The 19,385-nt window shown below is 40.4% G+C and overlaps 1 protein-coding gene across 3 annotated transcripts in view; it reads right to left on the bottom strand.

Annotated features, from left to right (window-relative positions):
* LOC149257936 (uncharacterized) overlaps positions 1–19,385 on the bottom strand; it is a 371,741-nt gene that overhangs the window by 86,315 nt on the left and 266,041 nt on the right. The gene's annotated exons all lie outside the window — the stretch shown is intronic.

Below are 19,385 nucleotides of genomic sequence, written 5' to 3'. Positions count from 1 at the left end.
TTTGTCGAGTGTCAAGAGAGTCATTGTCATATTTATTAGACCCTTCTTGGACTTTTGTATCATGTAAAGTAATTTATGTTGAAGTTTCTAAGTTTACTTAGATTAGAAACCCTCCATCCACTTTCTCTGATTTATTCCTACCTACTTGTTACTTTTCTTTAACAAGTTATTTACAAAGTAAACATTGAAAGTAAACACCAGTGCATGTTCAACATATTACAAATAAGCAACTAAAAGAAACAAGAACAAACACACCACATGACACCATTATTTTTCGACAATGTCCATGAAAATACCCAATGCAGGAAAACCGGTGCAGTTATCTGAGGGTTTTCTTATTAAGCAATATCAGAGTACAATCTGGGTGACGAAACTGGCCTACCCAACAGAGAATTTCCTTAGCAGTAATACCTCTCTGCTTCAGACAAATCTATTGGCTGAAACCCCGGATAATCCTTCCGAAAAATACTCAGCACCAATCTGGCCCTGAAACCCCAGCGCCTGCCCAATCTGGACTGCATCAGCCTCTCCTAGCCCAGCGTTGGCCCTGCGTCAACCCCAGGAGGCCCTGCATCAGCTCTCTGAGCCTCTGCGTCAGCTACGCTGGCCCCACTGGTGCTCTACGCAACACTTAGCTGCCTCTGCATGGCCGTGCGTGAGCACTGGTTGCTACTGCGTCTCTTTCTCTGGCTTCTCTGCTGCTATCCCAGCACTATCTCTGCCTCTCTGTCTCTTTGTACTCAATGCCCCTCAGTTGCTCTCCCGATCACTGATTCTATCTCTCTTAGCAAACCCCGCTCTAGAGAATGGAATGACTGATCATCTGATGTATTCTCCAAGTGACCCTCAAGCCTCCTCTTACACTTTTCCTATTGACATCTCAACGGCCGAGATTAAGTCCCTAATCAATGGCTAAGATTAGATCTAGCTTGATCCATGTCTTTTGGACCATTCAAACACAGATTCATATTAATACCCTTTAATATTTTATTTTCCCTAAGTTTAGACTTAGGTACTCCATTAAAAATATTAATTATTTTAATATCTCCTGATCTGTTTAGAATCTGCCCAAACCCTTTCTGGGTATTGGAGATCTCATGTGCCCCAACCTCTCCACCAAATTTCGTGGCTATAGCACATCCGATGTTATCCCAAATCAACACTCCCTCTTAGCGAGGATTGTGCTCTAGCAATACTCCTCACTAAGTATTACTCTAATCATCCGGCATCAGTACTTGCATTGATACTAGGCCTTCCTGCCCAACATCCTCTGCACTGTTGCATCCTGTACTACTGCCCATGGTTCTGCCACTGCCACTGTTGCATCTGTATGATAGCTCCCTCTGCATTCGTGTCGCTGCTAGTCCTTCCTCCCAGCACTACATCTGCACTGCACCTCCTCTCATCATGTTGCATCACGCTGCCCACTACTGCACTGCAACTCAATTACTGAGAAGTAAGTAACTGATCTCCCAACTGACCTCCATGTTGGGCTAGAAACACCCACTGATGCTGAAGCTCCCTCTGTCGCTGACAAGTGCTCCCTCTCTCTGACCTCTGCACTGCTGCAACAACTCACTGCATCTCGCACCGTTGCACACCTCGTTGTGCCTTCCTACACTGGTGCAACACTCCTGTGCTTCTCGCACTGCTGCAGCCTTCTAGCTCTGCGCCATCTTAGGACTCCTGCATTGTAGCTCTCTTTGCTGCTCCATCCGCATTCGTCTCTACCCACCCAGCCAATCCTGCTACTCCTCGACGGGGCTCCCGTAGCAAGGTCTAATCCAAGAGGCTGGGTACCTTAAGGATCCTGCCCCTCATCGCCTGTAGTCCATCTGACTACAACTCGATGTTTCCCCACTTCCGCTCAAGTGGTGCGTGTGCACTCATGGCATAGTCATCGTCTATCAAAACTTCCTTCTCTGCACGTGCTGGCGCTGCCTTAGTCTCAGAAGACTATCCCTTACTCTTCTTCCTTGGGCACTCCATCGCATAATGACCCATCTCCCCATAGTGGAAGCACTTGATCTTGGCGAGATCTTTCTTTTTCCGCTTCTCCTGCTTTCCCTCAAATGCTAGGGCCACATCCTCCTCCTCTTGCTTGACCTTGATCCCTTTGTTGTTGCCACCTGTCTTCGATTGCCGTCTGATCTCTTCCTGGCGAAGCGTTGCCCACATCTCATCCCAAGGTAGGAGAGTCCCTCTGCCCAGGATACTCTAAACAAACACTTCCCAATCTTTTGAGACAGCATTCAGGGCTGTCCTCACCATAAGCTCATGATCCAGTGTCGCTCCTATAGCAGTCAACTGGTCTCGGATCTCATTTAGTCCTCCAAGGAAGGTGTCAATCGATTGACCCTTCTTCATCTGATACGACCTCATCTAGTTCTCGAGCAGCATTATTCTTTGCACAGAAATACGCTGGTACAGGTTCTTGAGAGCCTCCCACATCTCAACTGTCGTTTCCTTCTCGGCTATATGTGGTACCACATGATCCTTAACACCGTCAAGGATAATGCACTTGGCCCTCACCATCGCCTCTTCGTACTTGTCGTTATCATTGGGGTTGACTAGGATAGCTATAACCTTCAAGGCGAAGTTCTTGACACAATTCCTGTCAAGCACTGATAAGATTCTGGCCTTCCAGACTGCGAAGTTCGATGCTCCGTCCAGTCTATCCTGGTCTCTTACCCCATGTAGTGCCATGATGCTCCTCTACTTCCCTCCTGGAAGTTCTCTATTCGACTCCTCTGAGTCTCTACTTCCCGTCTGGAAGTTCTCTTTTGGACTCCCTTTGAGTCTTGAATTCTGTCCTGGAAATCCTTCTGCCACTTGTCGAGATGCCCCCTATTCTGATCGTCTTGTGCAACTACATTGCTGATCTAGGTTCCTCGGCTAGAAACCCTCGGTAACAACTCCTCTGGCCCTGCTCTGTCATGTACTATTCTGACTACATTACCTCACTAGCTCCACTCTGCAATATTTCTGCAGCCTTCTAGACTCCAACAACTACCTCTCTGTGAACTGTGTAAGCCCCTCTCTGCCTCACACTAGCTCTGCGTCAACCCAGATGGGTCTGCGTCAGCCCTGGGATGCCCTACATCAGCCCTTTGACCCTCTATGTCAGCAACATTTCCCTCTTTGAGGCTCTGCGTAGCTCCCGACTTCTTCTGCATGGCTCTGACTGGCTCTGTGTCACACTTCTTGACTTCTGCGCTGCTAGAAACAACTTCTGTCACCTCGGGACAGCTGTTTTCTACAGCTATTGCTCCGCTCGCCTGATGACTTTTAGTCCTCCTGTGATCTACAATCGCACTCTGATACCATCTTGAAGTTTCTAAGTTTACTTAGATTAGAAACCCCCCATGCACTTTTTCTGATTTATTCCTACCTACTTGTTATTTTTCTTTAACAAGTTATTTACAGAGTCAATACTGAAAATAAACACCAATGCATGCTCAACATATTACAGATCAACAACTAAAAGAAACAAGAACAAACACACCACATGACACCATTATTTTTGGACCAATGTCCCCAGAAAAACCCAATGTGGGAAAAGGGGTGCAGTTATCTCAAGATTTTCTTATTAGGCAATATCAGAGTACAATCTGGGTGCTAAAACTGGCCTACCCAATAGAGAATTTCCTTAGCAGTAATACCTCACTGTTTCAGACAAATCCACTGGCTAAAACCCCGAATAATCCTTCCGGCAGCTACTCAGCACCAATCTACCCCTGAAACCCCAGCATCTGCCCAATTTGGATTGCGTCAGCCTCTCCTAGCCCACCGTTGGCCCTGCATCAGCCCCAGGAGGCCCTGCGTCAGCTCTCTGAGCTTCTGTGTCAGAGACGCTGGCCCCTCTGGTTCTTTGCGCAGCACTTAGCTGCCTCTGCGTGGCCCTGCGCGAGCACTGGCTGCTCCTACGTCTCTCTCTCTAGCTGCTCTGCTGCTATCTCGGCACTATCTCTGCCTCTCTGTCTCTCCCGATCACTGATTCTATCTCTCTTAGCAAACCCCACTCTAGAGAATAGAATGACTGATCATCTGGTGTATTCTCCAAGTGACCCTCAAGCCTCCTCTTATACTTTTCCTGTTGACATCTCAACGGCCGAGATTAAGTCCCTAATCAACAGCTAAGATTAGATCTGGCTTGATCCATGTCTTCTGGACCATTCTAACACAAATTCATATTAATACCCATTAATATTTTATTCTCCCTAAGTTTAGACTTAGATACTCCATTAAAAATATTAATTATTTTAATATCTCCTGATCTGTTTAGAATCTGCCCAAACCCTTTCTGGGTATTGGAGATCTCATGTGCCCCAACCTCTCCACCAAATTTCGTGGCTAGAGTACATTCAATGCTACCCCAAATCAACAATTTATTTTTTAGTCAAAATAGTCATTTTGTCTCTCCTCACCAAGTCGTCTATGTCCTGGAGAAGTTGGCCCTATTGTGTTGAAAAGTGTAACTAGGTTCGGTCTTCATAATGACGTGTAAATGTGATTTTAAGTAATTGATGTAAAGAATAAAAATAAAATTATCTTTGAAATGCTTGTCTCATGGGTTTCATGAGCAAGGAATTTTATTTTAGTAATGGCTCCCATTGAGAGCCCTTAGGATTAGTCATAAAATCAAAGATGTTGGAAATACTGAGAGGGGGGTGAATCAGTATTTCTTTTCAATTGTTATTTTTACCAGTTAGATCAATTATATTTAGAACACAAAATGAACAATAGGAATAAATGCATTTATTAATATAATTTTTACAATGAATCAAGTACAATATATATAGGGCTCCAACCCTAGATGAAGACACCAATCTTCAATCTCCCAGGCTCCAACCTATTACCAAGCACCAACTTGGCTTTTGGTGAGGTTTCATCCTAAGGTTTGCATGAGGTTAGGGCAACGTCACGAAGGGGTTATTCATGCATCACAATAATATTTACATCTCCAACAATGCCATATTGACATCAATGACAACCTTGACTAACAATCTCGCCCTTTGTCATTGATGGCAATATTCTTGCCCTTCCAACATTCTCTCCCCCTTTGACATTAATGGCAAACGGGGTGGCCAATTACTCCCCCTGTCAAGCTGCTTCTTTTCATCATATTTTCTTCATCAATAGTAGTTCTTCAAAGGTATGTTACTCCCCCTATCATGGTGCTCTTTCATCTGGCAATATGGTCCAAGTTGCATTTCTTCATGGATGAACCAACTCGCCCTATCTACATAAACTCCTCTACCTCAAGAAAGATTACTTGCTTAGTGATAAAAAAAAGAGATCCCCAACAATAATTCACCAAATGAGAAAGGGATCATATTCTTCACTGGAGTTGCTCCCAAGAGATGATCTATCAAAGGATGATTGTCCATGTATGAATCATCAAGGATTTCATAGGGCCCATTTATGGATAGCTTCTCCAAGAATGCTCAAGAATCACAAACTCCCCCTAACTATATGCATGGTCTCCTTTTTGGCAGAGTCTCACCATCAAATACTTGGAATATCAAGGATGACTTCATCAGATCAACAACATGTGTTGTTGGCTAGAGTGTTCAAGAGACTTTTGGATTCAATTTGGTTCCTTCTCCATACTTTCTTTTCTGGTATGATTCTAGCTTGTGTAGGGGCCCAAGTCAAGTTACAGTCACGTGCCATATGTCCAATGTTATGGCAATTGAAGCACTCCATCTTGTTTATGAACGAGTAATCATGACTTCTTCTTGCCAAATTGCTTCTAGGATATTGACGGGGACCATTATATTGTTCTTTGTGATACACCCTACAACCTTTTGCCATGTGCCCAAAGTTTGTACAAGAATAACAATAACAAAGAAATATAATTTGATACCTGGGAGATGAAGATTTCCTTGGTGTACTTCTGGAGTCATTTCGCTTTGGGATTCTTTGATGATATTCATTACCTTTTGTATTCTTGAAACCATCTGCAAGTCGCCTTGGAATGGGATTTTTTCCATTGTTGTCTTGACCCTTCTCCTTGCCTTTGCTGGAACTGAGAGCATCAACACTTCTTCCTAGCTTCCTCACATCCTAGTCATTTGAAGCATTATCATTCTTGCTTGAGGATTCACCTGCATAGCCAAGACCTGATTTATCAAGGGGAGACCTTTGATGACTTAGGATGTCATCTAGGGTTTGAGAACCTTTCAAGTTCTTATTCAACAAGTCAAGCTTCCTTTTTAAGAAAGACAATTTCTTCCTTCATTTTCTTGCATTCTTCATCCTTCTTTGATAGAATGATCTCCATTTCTTCCTTCATTTTGATTGCTTCACATGATTGGGCCTTAAGCGAAGTGATTTCTGATTTTAACTCGGTGATGTCATCATCCTTTTCTTCTAGTTGGCATATCATGGTGTTTCTCTCCTTTCCTGCTTCATCAACTTGTCCTTCTATGAATGTCAAAGCTTCCATCACCTTCTCAGCTCCTTGTGCTTGTTTCCTTGCTTCTTCTAGTTGAGATCTAAGGGAGGAGACCTCTTCCTTGTTTCTTCAAGTTTGTTCAAGCTTTTGAGCCTTTGTTCAAGGTGGCTTGACAAGGTATCTTCCTGTTTCTTTGCCTTATCCACAATTGATTTGTCATGGATATGACTTCTTGATGATGCTTTCTCTTGTTTTGATGAAATTCTTCCTTAATCTTGGCAAGCTCCTCATCTCTTTGTTGTACTTGAAGCTTGATAAGGTCAACTTCCTTCCTTGTTTTGTCCTGGTCACCAACTTGTGCTTTCTTCTGAAGTTCCTCATTTTCCTTCTTCAAATTGTTAATCTCTTCCATGGTAGCCATAAGTTTAGTGAGGAGATCTTCTTCAAAATCTTTTTCATTCTCTTCATCTTCTAGGTCTTCTTTAGCCTTGATGTTATCACTCTTATCTTCACCTTCCTTGATAAGGTCAACTTCCTTCCTTGTTTTGTCCTGGTCACCAACTTGCGCTTTCTTCTTAAGTTCCTCATTTTCCTTTTTCAAATTGTTAATCTCTTCCATGGTAGCCATAAGTTTAGTGAGGAGATCTTCTTCAAAATCTTTTTCATTCTCTTCATCTTCTAGGTCTTCTTTAGCCTTTATGTTATCACTCTTATCTTCACCTTCCTTGATAAGGTCAACTTCCTTCCTTGTTTTGTCCTGGTCACCAACTTGCACTTTCTTCTTAAGTTCCTCATTTTCCTTTTTCAAATTGTTAATCTCTTCCATGGTAGCCATAAGTTTAGTGAGGAGATCTTCTTCAAAATCTTTTTCATTCTCTTCATCTTCTAGGTCTTATTTAGCCTTGATGTTATCACTCTTATCTTCACCTTCCTTAATGGGCTCTGGATTTCCTTCTTGCTTTCCATCATTTTCTTGACTAGATATCATTGTCAATGCTCCTTTCGAGTGAAGATCATGAAGTTTATCCCATATGCCTTTTGCTAACGAACATTTTTCAAAATTGGCCTTCATAGAAACAGCTAGTCCATTCAAGATTAATTGCATTGCTTTTGTATTATGTTCCTTGGATTCTCCATCCATCATGCTATCAACAATCACCGATTTCCAGACTTCAATGCCTTGAGTCTTTAAGAAATTCCTCATTCTTGCTTCCCATATATCAAAGTTTTCATTGAACATTGGAGCCTTCCCAAATTGATTGACTTCAATTTCGGTGGTTAAGGGAGACACATCTTTTGGAGAATCGGAGACTTTCTTGGCTTCGCCATTGGTGTTCTAATGATCAACCTTCAAGCTGTTAGGCTTTGAGTGAAGGTACTGGCTCTGATACCAATTGTTGGAAACACTGAGAGGGGGGTAAATCAGTATTTCTTTTCAACTGTTACTTTTACCAGTTAGATCAATTATATTTAGAGAACAAAATGAACAATAGGAATAAATAATTTTATTAATATAATCTTTACAATGAATCAAGTACAATATATATAGGGTTCCAACCCTAGATGAAGACACCAATCTTCAATCTCCCAAGCACTAACATGTTGCCAAGTACCAACTTGGACTTTAGTGAGGCTCCGACCTCTAGGGCTTCAACCCTATCTTATCCAAGGCACCAACTCCAAGGACACCAATCCTATACCTTTGCTTTGTCAAGATATGTTTGGTTGTACTTCTCGGCTCCCAAAGTCTTCTTCACCGAGGTCTGAATTGCCAAGTCTCCACATCACGTCACATCATCAATGGCAACCTTTAGACAGTATCACCATTGCGCTTCATTGTATCCAAGCAATTCTCCAAGTCAACTCATGATGACATCAGTGATACATCATGGTCTTCAATGTTATCTTCAATATAACTCACCAAATACCCACTACAGGTCTACACAATTCTATAAGGTTCTTCCACGAGTTACTGCATGCACAGATCTGGAATCTCAGTTCCACATTCACTGTATAAGTTTGTCTGAGGGTATAAGTGTTTAAGATTTTATAGCCTTCTTGCCAACCCAAATCACTGTCAACAGAACCACAGACTTGTTCTTGAGGTCCAGCACTACTTCCACCCGTTTCTATAGCTCTTTAACAAAAGTTTGAGCCACCACAATTGTATACTTGTGATTCTCCACTGGTTAACAACCTTCAAATCTGCACTTTTCAAAACAAGTTAATGCACCGAGCTACAAGTCTAGAAAAGTCACTAGTATATACAGCAAATCGAGGTCTAAATTTCCAAGTTCACAAGGTCTTTAATAAGTCTCCAAGAATCTTCAATAAGACGCTCCAGGAGCTTCCAACCAATGGTCCTCAAAGTGTGCTCCAAATCTTCAAGTGTCTAAAAGTCTATAAAGATGCATAGGTATGGATGTTACTCAAATCTAATATCTATTTACTGAAGTGTAAATAGATTTCTTCACTAGACAATACTGGACCGAAATGTTTCAACAAATAAGTGTGCAAGAAGTCACTGGTCACTGTTCTACAAATAAGCTTGCAGCTAGGTCTTCAACATATCACAAGTCCACATATTCCAAATATTAGAACAGTGCTTGATGTAATATGACTATGTTGTATGTATAAAATAGGAGTCTGCATTCCACACAAATCAAGTGACGTTGTATGTAATCCACAAAAAACTGACTGCGTTCCACAAAAATCGTGTTCCACAAATTAAATGTTTGAGTTGTATTTACCCATACAAATACACCGGATTGTATTTACATGTCCAAGATCGTCACAGCATCACAATTTTGATTAGGCAGAAAGAATGATAACTCTAAAACGATCACAGGTTTGCATGGATGATCACAGGTTTGAGTTCAATAACTGAGCCCCCGCAAGATTGTCCACACGGTTTTAATATGGTTTGCGCTCCTTTGTGCATCTACAATTATTCTTCAGATCAAATGTCCTTTCTGCGTCTTGTTCTCTGTTCCGTATGGGAATCTTCAACGTATTTCTAAGTACGCACTTCTAAATGCCGATGTCTGAATACACAATTCTTTTCTTCGACCGATTCTTTTCTAAGTTCACAAGACGTGAACTTTTATTATGTTCCTATAATCTTCCCCGAAAATCTTTTTCAAAATGAAATGAATCTTTCTTCTTTTTGTGTTTTTATGAGCAGAATACATCACAATTTGAAGGAAAGATGACCTGAATTTTTGTAACCGACCTATGCAATAAATAAATTTTCATATATTATAATACTTTTGCTTGTCAACGAGGAGAGGTGAGATAAACCTTTGTATAAAAATTAGGGAACTTACTAAGAGCTTTTCTAATATGATTTTAGTAGGAATAAGGTTGTAGGAATAGAAATAAGTATTAGGTTTTGTTCATTAGGAATAGGAATAGATGGTAATGAATAAATTAGGGAATAATGGAATTATGGGATTAATAATTTATGAGTGAGGAAATTGTTCCCAAGGGGTTAGGGTTTCTTTAACATGGGTAGGGATTAGAATTAGATTTAGGGTTTTCACTTATGATCTAATGGTTTCATTAATCATACTTAGGCCATTTTTAGGGCATCTTGTGGGCAATGGTTTCATCATTAGATTAATGCTAGATTAGGGATTTCAGGAAACTAGGGTTTTATCATTTGCTAGCGTATATGCATCATGTGACTAGAATATGCATCATTAGGGTTTCATCCTAAGGCTTGCATGAGGTTAGGGCAACATCATGAAAGGGTTATTCATGCATCACAATAATATTTACATCTCCAACAATGCCATATTGACATCAGTGACAACCTTGACTAACAATCTCCCCCTTTGTCATTAATGGAAATATTATTGCCCTTCCAACATTCTCTCCCCCTTTGACATCAATGGCAAACGGCGTGGCCAATTACTCCCCCTGTCAAGCCGCTTCCTTTCATCATATTTTCTTCATCAATAGTAGTTCTTCATAGGTATGTTACTCCCCCTGTCATGGTGCTTTTTCATCTGGCAATATGGTCCAAGTTGCATTTCTTCATGGATGAACCAACTCCCCCTATCTACATAAACTCCTCTACCTCAAGAAAGATTACTTGCTTAGTGATAAGAAAAAAGGAGATCCTCAACAATAATTCACCAGATGAGAAAGGGATCATATTCTTCACTGGAGTTGCTCCCAAGAGAAGATCTATCAAGGAATGATTGTCCATGTATGAATCATCAAGGATTTCATAGGGCCCATTTATGGATAGCTTCTCCAAGAATGCTCAAGAATCACAAAGTCCCCCTAACTGTATGCATGGTCTCCATTTTGGTAGAGTCTCACCATCAAATAATTGGAATATCAAGGATGACTTCATCAGATCAACAACATGTGTTGTTGGCTGGAGTGTTCAAGAGACTTTTCGATTCAAATTGGTTCCTTCTCCATAATTTCTTTTCTAGTACGATTCTAGCTTGTGTAGCGGCCCAAGTCAAGTTACAATCATGTGCCATATGTCCAATGTTATGACAATTGAAGCACACCATCTTGTTTATGAACGAGTAATCATGACTTCTTCTTGCAAAATTGCTCCTAGGATATTGACGGGGACCATTATATTAGATTTTAAGCTTTTGTGGCAGTTTTTTGCAGTGGCATGATCCGGATTTCCACAGTTTTGTGTTCATTCTGTCGACGTTTCAAAACCCAAAGGGGGTCCATCATCAGGACTTAAATTAGATAGAACTTTCATTCATATTCTATCTAAATCAAAGAAATTTCAATCTAAATCAAAGAACTTTCATTCATATTCTATCTAAATCAAAGAACTTTCATTCATATTCTATCTAATTTAAGTCCTGATGATGGACCCCCTTTGGGGTTTGAAACGTCGATAGAATGAACACAAAAATGTGGATAATTCAGACCATTATATTGTTCTTTGTGATACACACTACAATCTTTTGCCATGTGCCCAAAGTTTGTACAAGAATAAAAATAACCAAGAAATATACTTTGATCCCTGGGAGATGAAGATTTCCTTGGTGTACTTCTGGAGTCATTTTGCTTTGGGATTCTTTGATGATATTCATTACCTTTTGTATTCTTGACACCATCTGCAAGTCTCCTTGGAATGGGATTTCTTCCATTGTTGTCTTGACCCTTCTCCTTGCCTTTGCTGGAACTAAGAGCATCAACATTTCTTCCTGGCATCCTCACATCCTAGTCATTTCAAGCATTATCATTCTTGCTTGAGGATTCACCTGCATAGCCAAGACCTGATTTATCAAGGGGAGAGCTTTGATGACTTAGGATGTCATCTAGGGTTTGAGAACCTTTCAAGTTCTTATTCAACAAGTCAACTTCCTTTTTAAGAAAGACAGTTTCTTCCTTCATTTTCTTGCATTCTTCATCCTTCTTTGATAGAATGATCTCCATTTCTTCCTTCATCTTGGTTGCTTCACATGATTGGGCTTTAAGCGAAGTGATTTCTGATTTTAACTTGTTGATGTCATCATCCTTTTCTTCTAGTTGGCATATCATGGTGTTTCTCTCCTTTTCTACTTCATCAACTTGTCCTTCTATGAATGTCAAAGCTTCCATCACCTTCTTAGCTCCTTGTGCTTGTTTCCTTGCTTCTTCTAGTTGAGATCTAAGGGAGGAGACCTCTTCCTTGTATTGACCAATCTTTGCTTTAAGTTTGTTCAAGCTTTTTTGCCTTTGTTCAAGGTGGCTTGACAAGGTATCTTCCCATTTCTTTGCCTTATCCAATTGATTTGTCATGGATATGACTTCTTCATGATGCTTTCTCTTGTTTTGATGAAATTCTTCCTTAATCTTGGCGAGCTCCTCGTCTCTTTGTTGTACTTGAAGCTTGATAAGGTCAACTTCCTTCCTTGTTTTGTCCTGGTCACCAACTTGCGCTTTCTTCTTAGGTTCCTCATTTTCCTTTTTCAAATTGTTAATCTCTTCCATGGTAGCCATAAGTTTAGTGAGGAGATCTTCCTCGAAATCTTTTTCATTCTCTTCATCTTCTAGGTCTTCTTTAGCCTTGATGTTATCACTCTTATCTTCACCTTCCTTGATAAGGTCAACTTCCTTCCTTGTTTTGTCCTGGTCACCAACTTGCGCTTTCTTCTTAAGTTCCTCATTTTCCTTTTTCAAATTGTTAATCTCTTCCATTGTAGCCATAAGTTTAGTGAGGAGATCTTCTTCAAAATATTTTTCATTCTCTTCATCTTCTAGGTCTTATTTAACCTTGATGTTATCACTCTTATCTTCACCTTCCTTGATAAGGTCAACTTCCTTCCTTGTTTTGTCTTGGTCAACAACTTGCACTTTCTTCTTAAGTTCCTCATTTTCCTTTTTCAAATTGTTAATCTCTTCCATGATAGCCATAGGTTTAGTGAAGAGATCTTCTTCAAAATCTTTTTCATTCTCTTCATCTTTTAGGTCTTCTTTTAGCCTTGATGTTATCACTCTTATCTTCACCTTCCTTAATGGGCTCTGGATTTCCTTCTTGCTTCCCATCATTTTCTTGACTAGATATCATTGTCAATGCTCCTTTTGAGTGAAGATCATGAAGTTTATCCCATATGCCTTTTGTTGACAAACATTTTTTAAAATTGGCCTTCATAGAATCAAGTAGCCCATTCAAGCTTAATTGCATTGCTTTTGTATTATGTTCCTTGGATTCTCCATCCATCATGCTATCAACAATCACCAATTTCCAGACTTCAATGCCTTGAGTCTTTAGGGAATTCCTCATTCTTGCTTCCCATATATCAAAGTTTTCATTGAACAATGGAGCCTTCACAAATTGATTGACTTCAATTTTAGTGGTTAAGGGAGACACATCTTTTGGAGAATTGGAGACTTTCTTGGTTTCGTCATTTGTGTTCTAATGATCAACCTTCAAGCTGTTAGGCTTTGAGTGAAAGTACTGTCTTTGATACCAATTGTTGGAAATACTAAGAGGGGGGTGAATTAGTATTTCTTTTCAATTGTTACTTTTACCAGTTAGATCAATTATATTTAGAACACAAAATGAACAATAGGAATAAATGATTTTATTAATATAATCTTTACAATGAATCAAGTACAATATATATAGGGCTCCAACCCTAGATGAAGACACCGATCTTCAATCTCCCAGGCTCCAACCTGTTGCCAAGCACCAACTTGGACTTTAGTGAGGCTCTGACCTCTAGGGCTTGGACCTTATCTTATCCAAGACACCAACCTTGAGTTTAGGAGCACCAACTCCACCATCCTATAGCTTTGCTTTGTCAAGATATGTTTGGTTGTACTTCACAGCTCCCAAAGTCTTCTTCACTGAGCCCTGTCAATCTTTAGTTATCCCTTCACTTAGTCTCCACGTCACGTCATATCATCAATGACAACCTTTAGAAGGTATCGCCACTGCACTTCATTGTACCCATGCAATTCTCCAAGTCAACTCATGATGACATCAGTGATGCATCATGGTCTTCAATGTTATCTAAAGATGCATAGGTTTGAATGTTACTCAAATCTAATATCTATTTACTAAACTGTAAGCATATTTCTTCACTAGACAGTACTGGACCGATATGCTTCCACAAATAAGTGTGCAAGAAGTCACTGGTCACTATATTAACAATAAGCTTGCAGCTAGGTCTTCAACATATCACAGATCCACATATTCCAAATATTTGAACAGTAGTTGATGTAATATGACTATGTTGTATGTATAAAATAGGACTCTGCTTTGCACACAAATCAAGTGACGTTGTATGTAACCCACAAAAAAACTGACTGCGTTCCACAAATTAAATGTTTGCGTTGTATTTACCCATACAAATCCACCGGATTGTATTTACATGTCCAAGATCATCACAGCATCACGATTTCGATTAGGCAGAAAGAATGATAACTCTAAAATGATCACAGATTTGAGTTCAATAAGTGAGCACCCACAAGACTATCCACACGGTTTTAATATGGTCTGAGCTCCTTTGTGCATCTACAATTATTGTTCAGATCAAATTTCCTTTCTGCGTCTTGTTCTTTGGTCCGTATGGGAACCTTCAAGTACGCACTTCTAAATGTCGATGTTTGAACCTTCAACATATTTCTGAGTATGCACTTCTAAATGTCGATGTCTGAATACACAATTCTTTTCTCCGATTGATTCTTTTCTAAGTTCACAAGACGTGAACTTTTATTATGTTCCTATAATCTTCACCGAAAATATTTTTCAAAATGAAATGAATGTTTTTTCTTTTTATACGTTTTTGTGAGGAGGATACGTCACAGTTTGAAGGAAAGTCGACCTGAAGTTTTGTAACCGACCTATGCAATAAATAATTTTTATATATTATAATAGTTTTGGTTGTCAACGAGGAGGAAAGGTGAGATAAACTTTTCTAATATTAGGAATTTAATAAGAGTTTTTCTAATATGATTTTAGTAGGAATAAGGTTGTAGGAATAGAAATAAATATTAGGTTTTGTTCATTAGGAATAGGAATAGATGGTAATGAATAAATTAGGGAATGGAATTATGGGATTAATAATTTATGAGTGAGGAAATTGTTCCCAAGGGGTTAGGGTTTCTTTAACATGGGTAGGGATTAGAATTAGATTTAGGGTTTTCACTTATGATCTTATGGTTTCATTAATCATACTTAGGTCATTTTTAGAGCATCTTGTAGGCAAGGGTTTCATCATTAGATTAATGCTAGATTAGGGATTTCAAGCAATTAGGGTTTTATCATGTGTTAGTGCATATGCATCATGTGACTACAATATGCATCATTAGGGTTTCGTCCTAAGGCTTGCATGAGGTTAGGGCAACATCACGAAAGGGTTATTCATGCATCACAATAATATTTATATCTCCAACAATGCCATATTGACATCAATGACAACCTTGACTAACAAAAGAGAGTCAATGTCATGTATGAAGGACCCTTCTTGGGCTTGTTACATTTCGTAGGAGTCATTAAATAAGTATGAAAGCCCTCAAAGACAAGCACAAGACCTCTCCTTCAAGTCGGCTTCAAGAAGAATAACAATATCTTCACCAAAGGACACATCGGCTCATCTCCATGGCAAACAACTATCAATTGGCCACTCAGCCTCAGTTCAGAGCAAGGACTTTCGGTTAAGGTCTAAAGTTAGTAAGTGGTGCGAAGGTCAGTGAAAGCGAGCCTTATATTCAGCAAAAAGAAGGGAAGGAAGAACAAAGTCTCTAGCATTGTTTTGACTCTGTTTTGAGGGCTGAATTTATCCACACGTGCGAGGAATCTTTGCTGTCCATACTGAAGAAAGAAGCAGAAGTATCACAGTCAAATTTGAGGACAACTCAAGGAGAAACTCAAGGTCATACTCAAGCCTAGTTCAAGGAGAAGAAGCTTGCTTCTAGATGAAGGAAAACAAGGGTCTAAGTTGGTCCATCTACATGAGCTAGGGTTTCTGATATAGGACCGAAAGTTGCAGGTCTAGGAACCATGACTTAGAGAGGTAGCCAAGAAGGAGAAAAAATCATGAAGCGTGTCTATTGTTGACACTAGGAAGAAGGAACTCATCAAAGAAGGTTTGTGACTTGATCTTGGAGTGGCAAATAGGTCAAGGGTCTTGGTCTTGGTATTCGTCAATTGGAATCTCTGTAAGGAGAAGAATTTGTTCGGGTTTTCCTCTCAAGTGGGAGAGGTTTTGGCCCTAGCTTATAACCTATATTCTATGTCTCTTATCTCTTTATGGTTCATGCATTGGTAGTTATTTGATGAAGAATAATACTATAGTAACATAAGTAAAAGAAGATCCTAATCTAAGAAATAAAAAGCATTCACAAGCAGTTACTAATAGAAGAGAAATCACCTAATCTCGATGCCATAAATTTCTCAACATATTGGAAGCAATTTGACCCTATGGAAGTAGTATAAATAGAGGCAGCTCGAATCACTTAGAAGTACACTCACACAAGTTCGATATACAAAGAGAAAGAGCACGAAAAACTAAGCGAAGTGTGTGAAAATTTGGATGCCCAAATTCCTACTGCAGCAACTGATTACATTTATCCTATTCGTTAATTACTGAACCAAATTATTCACTGTTTCCTACAATAAACACTGAAACTAATATACTACAACCATTTAAATAAAATGCGGAAACAAGAAATTAAACAAGAAAGAAATACACAACACATCTACACAGTTATTTTTGGACAAATGTCCCCGGAAAAACCCAATGTGGGAAAAGTGGTGCAACAACTGAGGGTTTTCTTATTATGCAGTCGCAATTTATGAATACAATCTTTGGATGCCTTCCTTGCTATCCAGTACAAAGAATATTACTGACAGAGAGATAAGTGAGATTACACCACACTATCACCGGAAATCCTGTTTGAGCCAGCCACTGAATGGCCAAACCCTGGTTGCCTCTGCACAGTCTCTACGCAATCCCTGCGTCACAACTACTGGGATCTGCATCACTCCTCCCGGCTGATCGATTTGCCTCTGAGACTTTGACTTCTACCCTCCCAGTCTCACACCCCGACTTCTGGCTCTAAAAATTGATTCTCCAGCAAATTTATGGATCCCCCTGGGCTTCTACACGGCCTCTGCGTGGCCCTACATCAGCCTCTCTGGCTTTGCACTGCCTTTGTTGAATCTCCCTCTGCCTTCTCTGCTGAGTATTCCCGGATCAGGAGAAATCTCCAACCGAAACTAGCCCTGCCCCTCACTACAAAAGATCACTTCGAAATTCTCTCCAGCAGCTGCCCTCCTTCAGAAAATCGATCTTCTGATCTTCACTCGATATGTTCTCCAAGTGCCCCTCAAACCTCTTCTTATATCTTTCTGTTGGACAACCAACGGCCTAAATTATCTTCTAATCAATGGCTTTAGATCATTTTGGCTTGATCCTCGTTTTCTTCTAGAAGTTTCACCCACAGTTAGATTAATACCCCTGATTATTTTAATTTTCTAAGTTTAGACTTAGTGTTCCATTAAAAATAATTAATTATTTTAATAAAACTGTCTCTGGGTGGAATTTCCCAAAACGATTTTTGGGTATTGGAGAATGCATGTGTCCAAGCCTCCCTGCAAATTTTGAGACTTAGAGCGCATCCCATACTACCAGAAATCAACACTCCCTCTTAGCAAAGAATGTGCTCTAGCAATGCACCCTGCTGAAGCATCAGCCTATTCTGTAACATCTCCTTCTACGCTGCAGATGTCTAACATCCTATCCACCAACTACTATGCAAATGTTGCATATGTACTGTTGTTGACCCTGCCACTGTCAAGACTGCAACTCCCTCTCAATTCTGCATATGTGTTGTTATTAGCACTACCACTGCCAATACTACATCTGCACTGTAACCTTCTACAACTGTTGCTGCTACTGCAAAAACAACGGAAAAGCATTCCAAATTACTAAAATGGTCTTCAGTATGATGCATCTCATTGTTGGAGTTCTGACTGCTGCTAGTCTCTGTGCTGACCCTCTAAAGCCTTTGCGTTGCCGCTAACTCTGCTCTGTGCCAACTGCACTGTTGCCAACTCTAGCTTTGCGTTGCTCAGTCTCTGGCGCTCCTAACCACTGCAACTATCACTCTAACACTCCTCTACACCAACTAACATTGGTCCATCCTGCTACTTATGATCTGGGCTCCTGTAGCAAGGAATTGATCCAAGAGGTGGGCTCCTCAAGGATCCTGCCCAACTATAGTCCTTTCGAACTACAGTTCTAGATCTCCCCACCCCTGGGCGATCATGGCAAACTCCTCCTCCTCGATCTGTGCGGATGTAGCCCTCGGATCATGCTTCTCGTCCTTGTCCTTCTTCTTGAGAAGACAATGTGTAGCATACTGACCAACTTCGCCACACCAAAAGCACTTGAGCTTCGAGATATCTTTCTTCTTCTTCCGCTGCTCCTGCTACCCCTTAGATGCGAGGGTTGCATTCTCTTCTTTCTCCTTGGGCTTCGACCCACTACCGCTACTTCCGTCAAGTTTACACTTGACCAAGTCTCTTCTCAGCTCCTCTTGCTTAAGAGCTTCCCACATTCCATCCCAGTCTTGCAAAGTCACCCTGCCCAGGATGTTCTCGACAAAAACTTGCCACTCGTCAGATACTAAATTTAGGGCCAGTCTTACCATCTCGGAACCTTGGTTGTTGACCCCACAGCTGTTGATTTGGGGTAGCATCGGATGTGCTCTAGCCATGAAAATTCGTGGAGAGGCTAAAGCACATGAGATCTCCAAGACCCAGAAATCGTTTTGGAAAATTCCATCCGGATAAGGAGTTATTAAAATAATTAATATTTTTAATGAGTTCTAAGTCTAAACTTAGGAAAATAAAAATATTAAAGGGTATTAGTAAAGATAAGGATGAGAAGCTTCTAAGAGATAAGGATAAAGTCTATTTTAATCTTAGTAGTTGATTAGGGACTTAATCTCAGTCGTTTTCATCAATAGGAAAAGTATAAGAGAAGACTTGAAAGTCAGTTGGAGACACACCTGAGGGAGACCAGTCAGTTCGATTTCTGGAGCGGGGTTTGCAGAGAAATTCGAACTAGAGGTCTGGATTGCAGTGAGAGGAAGCGAGTACATAACAGAGAGACAGGGATAGTGCCAGAGGATCAGCACAGAGATCAGAGAGGTAGACGCAGAGCCAATTAGAAAGACGCAGAGGCAGCTGGATTGCGTAGTGAGTGGAGGGCCTGCATGGGTGACGCAGTGAGGCAGAGTGTTGACGCAGAGGGTCTGGGAACTGTGCAGAGGTCAGCTGGACTGACGCCAAGCTTAGGGGAAACGCCTGAGGTTTTTATGGTATCACTAACATGTAGTTATCTCTATTGGGTGAGCCAGTTTGTCACCCTACTTGTACTCAAGAAAAGTTGATTAATAAAATCCTCTTCTGTTGCACCGCTTTTCCCGCATTAGGTTTTTCTAGGGACAATTGTCCAAAAATAACTATGTTGATGCGTTTGATTCTTGTACATGTATTTGT

The sequence above is a fragment of the Pinus tabuliformis genome, chromosome 6 (genome assembly GCF_031772625.1).
Source record: "Pinus tabuliformis cultivar Carrire ecotype Pingquan chromosome 6, CPIR1, whole genome shotgun sequence".
In the NCBI taxonomy this organism is placed as follows: Eukaryota; Viridiplantae; Streptophyta; class Pinopsida; order Pinales; family Pinaceae; genus Pinus; species Pinus tabuliformis.
The sequence above is the reverse complement of the archived record's forward strand: the minus strand, read 5'-3'. Positions and strand labels throughout refer to the sequence as shown.